Source organism: Planococcus citri, chromosome 4 (assembly GCF_950023065.1).
Source record: "Planococcus citri chromosome 4, ihPlaCitr1.1, whole genome shotgun sequence".
NCBI lineage: Eukaryota > Metazoa > Arthropoda > Insecta > Hemiptera > Pseudococcidae > Planococcus > Planococcus citri.
The window spans coordinates 38,432,037-38,441,149 of record NC_088680.1 but is presented as its reverse complement, the minus strand read 5'-3'; the positions used below and the strand labels follow the sequence as shown (position 1 = coordinate 38,441,149).

At 29.6% G+C, this 9,113-nt stretch overlaps 1 protein-coding gene across 4 annotated transcripts in view; it reads right to left on the bottom strand.

The window, feature by feature from the left end:
- LOC135844022 (agrin-like) overlaps nucleotides 1–9,113 on the bottom strand; it is a 394,772-nt gene that overhangs the window by 297,886 nt on the left and 87,773 nt on the right. The gene's annotated exons all lie outside the window — the stretch shown is intronic.

Here is a 9,113-nt window from a genome sequence, read left to right as displayed (position 1 = left end):
TAGAAGTTGAATTGCGGCCTCAATAGATTTATTGCATCTCGGTAATGATTATTTTTGTCACTTGAAAAAGTAAGTAGGTAGGTACCTATTCGTCGAATAATTATTAATTTTCAGCTATTCGTAAATTTTATTGTCATTCTTGGCATTTTTTGCTCAATATGACCAATCCCCCTCCCTTTTGCTTTTGCTCTGGATATTCTAAGCTTTTTTCGGAGGCAGCGTCAAAGTGAACTCTTTTTTCGAGAATTTTTTTATCACCCTTTTCCTTCTTCTTCCACAACAATTTTTTTAATAAAAAAAAATAACAGGTTTTCCGATGAAGTTGACACTTTTTTTTAGGAAGTTTTGAAATGACCAACTTTCAACAGCTCCCACCAGTAGGGTTAAAACGGGCAACCTGGCCACCTTCACGTATCGTCCGCTAGGAGCGGTAGTTTCGTTTTAATGATATAGTTGTTGTATTGTCCGCTAGGAGTGATAGTATTGATCTGTATTCATTTTAAACACAGTTAACGTATTCTTGAAGAGTAAAAATTCTCTTTTTTCCCTGTTTCTCGATTTTAACTTGAAAATTCCCTTTTTTTTTTCTCTTATTCCATGATTTTAACTTTATAATTGTTTTCTTTTGATTCAACATGATTGAATTATTCATTAGTATTCTAATGATTTTCCATCATGTTTTGTGTTATCATTGAAGAGAGAAATTTCCCTTTTTTTCTCTCTTAAGTTTCTTGATTTTAATTATTATTTTTTACTCAAACTGATTAAATGAAATGTCTACTAAAATCAATATTAAATCAATTAACGTGGTGATAATTTTTTATAAAAAAAATCTCATGAGGTCTCAGAGTTACCTATATTTATTGATGTAGTAAATCCATTTCTTGATCATCTTTATGTGAAGCCAAATTTTTTCTGTACATGGTTTCACATGAAGATGATAGAGAGTGGATTCGATCGCCTTACCTTCTGCTCCAAGTGCGACAACTCTATCACATAGACCAACATGAGAATTGAAATGAAGAGACAATTATTACAATTTAGCTGAATTGTATATCTAAGTATTTTCAAAATGAATGTGATAATGATGAAGCTTGGTAAAAAGTATAAATACAGAAGAATTGAATTTAAATAAGTCATTATGGTGTTATATTTCTTACAATGAGGTAGTTATGTTCATTCATCGTGATGAAAAAAATGAAGAGAATCAGTCAGCAGTAAAATATTATCAAGGTACTGGAGCAATTAATTGGATGATAGATAGATTACCCTTTGAATTACATGTACCAACTTACAGGTATGTACTAGTAGTATTATAAAAGGAAAATTTTTTCATTTGTCATCTCAACAAGTATACTAATCTTTCATATTTAATCATTTTAATATTTATTTAGATATTTAGGACCAGGAACTAAATTGATGGAAAAATTAGATAATAATATCCCAGGAATAAATCCTCTTGATGAAGCAGCCAAGCAGCATGATATAGCATATGCTCAATCATCTGATTTAACCAGCAGACATATTGCTGATCAAGTTTTAGAGAATCAAGCCTGGGAACGAGTCAAAGCCAAAGACTCATCAATAGGAGAAAAAGGTACTGCATGGATGGTTACCAACACTATGAAGCTAAAAAGAAAATTAGGAGCCGGTGTTTCAAACCGAAAAAAAAAATCTCAAAAGAAACCAAAACAAACTAAGAGGAAGTTAGGTGCTGGTGTTTCTAATCAAAAAAAGAAGTCTCAAAAGAAATCAAAACAAATGAAAAAAAAGTCAGGTGCTGGTGTTTCTGTTCGGAAAAGAAAATCTCAAAAGAAACCAAAACAAAAAGTGAAAGGTTGTGGAATCTCTTTTTCTCAATTATTAGCAAAGGCGAGAAAATCTATAAAAGGGAAAAAATTTAATCCAAAAAAACTAGAATCAGCAGTTAAACATACATTGTCTTCAATTAAGAAGTTCAAAGTAAAACCTCCTCCTGCAGGAAGAGTATTACCAATCCCAATAAGTGGAGGGGCAATACCTTTGATACCAATCTTATCAGCCTTAAAACACATTGGAACTATATTAGGTGGGATTGGTGCAGTGGTGGAAGGAGTTAAACAAGTGAAAGCGATTAAAGATCAGTTCAAAAAACAATCCTCAGTTCCAGAAACACGTTTAGGAAGTGGTGTATTGGTAGCTCCTCATAAAAAAGGTCTTGGTATTTTCTTACATTGAGTAAAAGCAATCTTAATCAAGAAAAAAAATGAGGTTACCACCAAGTAATAAACCACTGTATGATTTTCAAATCTTATATTATGTAGAAAAATTCAAAATTCCCAATTTTCGTGGTATTTTTTGTAGAGATAATTTACCCAAAGTACCTCGTTTTAAAGAATGTGGTATTATTAATCTAGATTCTAAGCAAGGAATTGGTACTCATTGGACTGCTTATTGGAAGATTGGATCTAGTGTCATTTATTTTGACCCATTAGGAAATGTACCTCCTCCTAAAAATTTTATAAAATACTTTAAGAAATGTAATATATATTATAATCACAATTCAACCCAGAAAATTAATGGTGTCAATTGTGGTCATCTCTGTATAAAATACCTTGTAAGCATGGTTAAAGATAAGAAAAAAAAACTATAAATTGAATTGCAATTGATAAATAAATATAGTCTTATTTCAGCTTTAACATGAGTTCATATCGTTTTTGTGTTCGAAGTGATCAAGCAAATATTCGTTATCAAATTTTTCAATCAATACATTTACCTCATCAAAAGTATGAACTTGGGTGTGTTTCATTCTCTGTGAAGAAAAACTTTAACAATGTCACTTTAGGTAATAATAAAATTTATTATCGTGATGGCGTGGATCAAGCTTTGAGATGTCTAACTCTCGAACAAGGTCAATATTTCGAAGTAGATAAATTAATTGGAAAAATTAATACTGAGTTTTCAAAATGGCTTAAAATTGCTTATGATGTAATATCAGAATCTTGTGTCTTGTTTTCTAATAAGCTAATTGAGTTCAATAAAGATGATAGTGTTTTACAACTGATCGGTTTTCCAAAAGATCACAATCAGCACTATACTTACACATGCTCTATTAATGACAGTATCCGCAGTAAATTAAATTTCAATTCATTTTCCAATCATACCACCGCTTCAACTCATTCAACTCCTCAGATTATAAGAGATGAAAACAACAACAATCTTATTTCAAATGAAAGTAATAAATATCAGGAGAAATATGGAAATCTTACCAGTATTATAACAGGAACCAGTCAGTTAACAACTCTAGATGATATGATAGCGAGTATGAAATATATATATGGAGGCACTGAGAAAACAAATTCTGTAAGATTATCAGTTTTTCCCAAGATTTTAAATATACATAGCAATTTGATTACAAATAGTTTCAGTAATCACGAAAACCTTCGAGTAATCCACTCTTTCCCAATTAATGTACCTCAAAATTCGATAATCAGGGAAGAACCGATCAATATAATTTACTTACCTTTGTCCCATGGAATACAGAATATTTTTGAAATCGATTTGGAACTAAGAGATGAAAATGGTAATTTCATCAACTTAAATCAAGAAGAAGCATTCATCACATTGCATTTACGTGAATCATCAAAAAAAATAATTTAAAATGATTCTCTTCAGTCATCCAAGAAAATTATCTAGACAAAATACAATGCCAAAACCCTATATAAAGGCTGGAAATATGATCAAAACTTCAGTTCGCAAGCGAAAGACAAATTGTAACAAAGTCTCTCAAGATAACAAAAATTTTCTTTCATCATTAGGATATCTTGTGAAGAAAGAATAATAACAGTTGTTAAAATGATTGACGAATTTAATTTGGATGTTTTACAACCTGTTCAATATGATACCAAAATAGAAGAAATATCTTATCACTCATACAAACCATTCAATCAATCTTGTGTGAATTATAATGACGAGATTCGTATTCCAATCAATAGTAAAGAAATCATTACTTTTCCTCATTCATCCTACATATTTATCAGCGGAAAAGTGGAGGAAGGAAATGGAACATTCGCATTTGATTATAATGGATTAGCTTATTTATTCAAGAGTTTATCATATGAACTGAATGGAGTATCAATAGATCATGTGACAGATGTTGGTATTACAAGTACTATGAAATCCTATTTATCCATATCATCTGTGGAGAAATCTTATTTCAACTCTTTGGGGTTCGATAGTTCCAGTACAGAACAATATACTGGAAGTTTCGATAAAAATAGTGGTCTTATCCAAATTCATTACCCTTTGAATAGATTGATGGGATACTTTGAAGATCATCGGAAAATCATTTTGAATGCCTCCCAGGAAATCATCATGGTAAGAGCAAGAGATGACAGTAATGTGTTTGTGTGGAATAGACCAGTTGCAGGAGCAGCAGCAGCAGGTGCAGACCAAGTAGCAGCACCACAAGGTATACCTCCAAAATTCATAATCAACGAAATTTCATGGAAAATTCCTCAAATCAAAGTTTCAGATGCAATGCGTATTCAGTTTTTGAGTATTATCAAACAAAACCGAGAATTATACATACCTTTTAGAACATGGGAGTTGTATGAATACCCTTCCTTACCTCTTTCAACCTCTCATACATGGTCTATAAAAACAACTACTTCACTTTTAAAACCTCGTTTCATAGTTGTTGGTTTTCAGACAAATCGAAAGAATAATTATTCATCATCTGCATCAAAATTTGATAGCATTAGACTACGATCATTTCAATTATTTCTGAATGATATATACATTCCTTATGAAACTCCATCTCTTGATACACAAAAAAATCAGTGTTCAATACTGTATGAAATGTTTGTGAAATTCTATTCTAGTTTCTATCAACAGTCTAATCTTTATCCATGTCATGATATGAAAACATTTTTAACAAATTTCCCATTGATTGTTCTAGATTGTAGTCGACAAAAAGAAACAATTTTATCAAAAAGTGTAGGAGGACCATTAAATGTAAGATTTGATTTTTCATGTGAAGACAATGTCCCTGCTGATACATCAGCAAGATGTTTAATTTTCTATGACAGAGCTTTTTCTTACAGATCCATGGATGGAATTGTAACTCAAATATTATAATTTAAAAAAATTGTAGATACTTTTATCATTATTATTAGGTATTACTGTTTATTTTTTAGAAATTATGAAATATAAATATTAGTTCATTCATCGAATGATTGTTATTTCTTTTCAAGCTTTGCTATAAGGTAGTAGTTCATTCTTGTAAAAATGAATGGGTTTGGTTTACCACCGAATGTTAAAATTGAAGAACAAGAACAAAAACTTTCTATAGATAAAAGTATATTTGAAAGTGTTGATGATCGTCAAGTTCATGGATCATTGTTTCCTAGTTCTATTCGAGGATTAATTGTGGGTAAATCTGGTTGTGGAAAAACCAATTTGATGATAACACTTCTTCATCATGCTAATGGTCTTAGATATCAGAATGTATATTTGGTTAGCAAAAGTTTGTTTCAAACAAAGTATGAAAAATTAAAACAAGCTTTCCAATTGGTACCTGAAATAGGCTTTTATTGCTTTACATCTTGTAACGATTTGAATGACCCTGAAGAATGTAAAGAAAACAGCATTGTTATATTTGATGATATTTCAGCTTCAAATGAGGGAAATGAAAAATTAAGAAAATTTTTTTCAATGTCAAGACATAAAGGCATCTCTTGTTTTTTATTGTGTCAAAGTTATGCAAGAATTTACAAATCTTTGATACGTGATAATGCAAATTTCATCATTTTATTCAGTCAAGATATGCTTAACATGAAGCATGTGTACGATGATCATTTGAGTTCTGATCTAACCTTTCTTTCTTTTCAGAGTATATGTAAATTTTCATGGAATAAGCCATTTGGATTTTTAATTATTGACACTGAAAAATCTATATATAAAGGAAAATTACGTTCTTCATTCCATCATTTCATTACTTTTGATTGAGAACATCAGTTGTGATTGAAGAAGATTGTCAGTCATGTCTAATAACGTAATTTCTAACATTGACAAGGAAATCAAACAAAAAGAAGAAATTGTTGAAATAGCGCAAAATATTCAAAAGAAATATAATGAGCTGAAAAGGTCTAAAGAAGATTCATATAGAGAAATAAATGAAACATTTCAACCAATAATCAAACCACTGAATGAAATTAGAAAAATTGGAGAATCAAGACTTCAAAAACAAACTGAAGAAGAAGAAGAAATAGACCATGTATATACTCAACCTCAACATAACATTCAAGAAGAATTGTTAATGAAACATGGTCTCCCGGCATTACGGGATACAATGTATGGTTTGAAAATTAGTCCCAGAAAGAAAATTTTTGTAATGGGAAATAAAAAAGTAGATGTCACCAAAAACTTTTTCATTTTAGGAAATCGATCTTTTCATCGTACCACTGGATTAGATAATTTGCTTACCCAAGATTATGTTGATAAAAGCTCATACACTAGTGAAGATCTGAAAAACTATGTTGAAATTTTAAAACAAACAAAATCTCATAAACGAAAAGACAAGTCTTGGAAATCATCAAACAGAGAAAAATATAATTTTTTACGAGACATTGTTAGACCAATTTTGGAAAAAAAAAACAACTTTTAATTGTTTTTCAGATGAAAATGAAATCAACTCAAATTCAAATGATGATAATTTGATACCAGAAGTACTTAATCAATCTTTCAAAACTAGTGAAATAAATGTGAAACACAAAAAAGGTGGAGGTATTAAAAAGAAAATGGAAAATCAAAAAAATAATAAAATTAAAACAAAAAACCAATTAAGAAAGAAACAGAAAAAAAAGTGTACTCCTCGAAGAAATGCTTCAATCCAGAACAAACAATTAATGAAACCATGTAATAGCAAATATCAAATAGTGTACTATGATGATGTCAATGAATTAATTGAAAGATTGAAATTATTAAAGGGTGAACAAATGGCTGGCAATGACTCTCCTCAAATTTTTAATGAAATACAATCTATTATTGAGGAGCTAGAAGAACGTAAAATAATTTAAAATAACTATAAATACATCTGTTTTATTACTAATATTTTCAGTCTGTTGGAGAGTATCATGGAACCATCTTTCAAAAAGGTAGTTGTACATGAGTTACACGGTCCAATTCGTAGACATTTTCCTCGTCGTAGAGTTGAAATTAGATCATTATACGATCTATTTGCTGCAGATCTTATTGAAATGAGAGAATATGCCAAAATAAACAAAAATTATAACTATATACTAGTAGTTATCAATTGTTTCTCAAAAATGGTATTTGTTGAACCTTTAAAAAAAAAACAAGGTAAAATTGTTTCGTTGGCTTTGGAAAACATTTTCAAAAAAAGTCCTCATCCACCAAAAAATTTTCAAACAGATGATGGTAAAGAATTTTGGAATAAGGACTGTAATCAAATTTACTCAAAGTATGGAATTAACCACTATAGCACATTTTCACCCATAAAATGTGGGATAGTAGAACGAGTCAATCGAACATTGAAGAATATGATATTCAAAGAGTGTAGTTTAAGAGGAGATTTTAAGTACCTTGATACTCTTCAAGATATTGTCAATAAGTATAATAATTCTTATCATCGCACAATCGAATGTAAACCTATTGAAGTAAATAAACAAAATGAGAGAGAAGTCCTTTCTAAAATTATTAAAAATACTGGTTCTCATCATCCATTAGAAAAGTTGATGAAAGAAAAATTTAAAATTAGTGATTTTGTTCGTGTAAGCAAATATAAAACAATTTTTGATAAATCTTATCATCAAAATTGGTCAAATGAAATATTTCGCATTGCTCATATCAGAAAAAGTATTCCTGTGACCTATTTGCTAGAAGATGAGCTTGGAGAACCAATTTTAGGATGTTTCTATGAACAAGAATTGAAAAAAGTTTCTTATCCTAATGTTTATTTGGTAGAAAAAATTATTAGAAAGAGAAGAGATGAATATTATGTGAAATGGTTAGGGTTATCTGAAAATCATAATTCATGGATTAAAAAATCAGATTTCACTTAGGTAATCATCTTTAAAACATATTTGATGACGGTCAAAGATATTATGGAAATGTCCTAGAAATACTCCTTAGGTAATCATTTTTTTAAAAAAAAGTATGTTTCTGAGAGATAATTTGAATGAATAATCATTTTTCAAAGTTGTGATGAAATGACCTAAAAAGAAAACTCCTTCATCATCAATTATTTGTAATAACCATCCATATCTGTTGACTCCTCTCACTCCAATAATCATTTTTAAATTGTAAGTGGGGATAGCATGAAAAATATTTCTTCTTCAATCAGTAACTGTCAATCTCAACTAAGCATTACATTGAGAAAGTGATTTATAATCAGTACTTACTTTCTATTTTTCAATTTTTTTTTTATCATTATTGAAATCAATTTTCCGAAGTAGTAAAAAATGAATTTTAACGATCTAATATGTGAAAGTCGTATCAATGTTGCGTGTATGAATTATTACATTGAAACTGGGATGTGTGTCAACTCCAGCTTTAAACCTATTATTCGGATAACCTCTTCTTATGGAAATCATCTGGACCAGATATCGTTATCAACAGATCAATGGCTTCTACTAATGAAACGTGAGTTTGGATCAATTTTCAAGTTTTTCAAACTAAAAGAATTATGTGATGAAAAAGAAAAAACTGTTTCCATTGATAAAAATCTTTCCATTCATTTCAACTTTGAAGGTAACAATGTAGTTCTTATGGAAGATAATGTTAAATTAATGATGATGACAGAAGAATTATTTCATGATTTGGTTCGATGGTATGATACTATCTCATTGAAACTTGAAATTCTTGGAAAATATCAAATCTACGCTGTTTATGTTTTTTCAAAATATGTTAATCATTTTGTAAAAAAAGTTGATATAGATGAGGTAGATGGTGCAATGACAGATTTAGATCATATTGATTATATATCCTCCCATGAATTACCAGATATTGATAATTTTTCTGTTAATTATAAACATTTGGATACACTACTCTGTATGATTATCCATTCTGAAATTCGAATTCTTTCAAAAGAAAAAATATTTGATAAAGTAGAG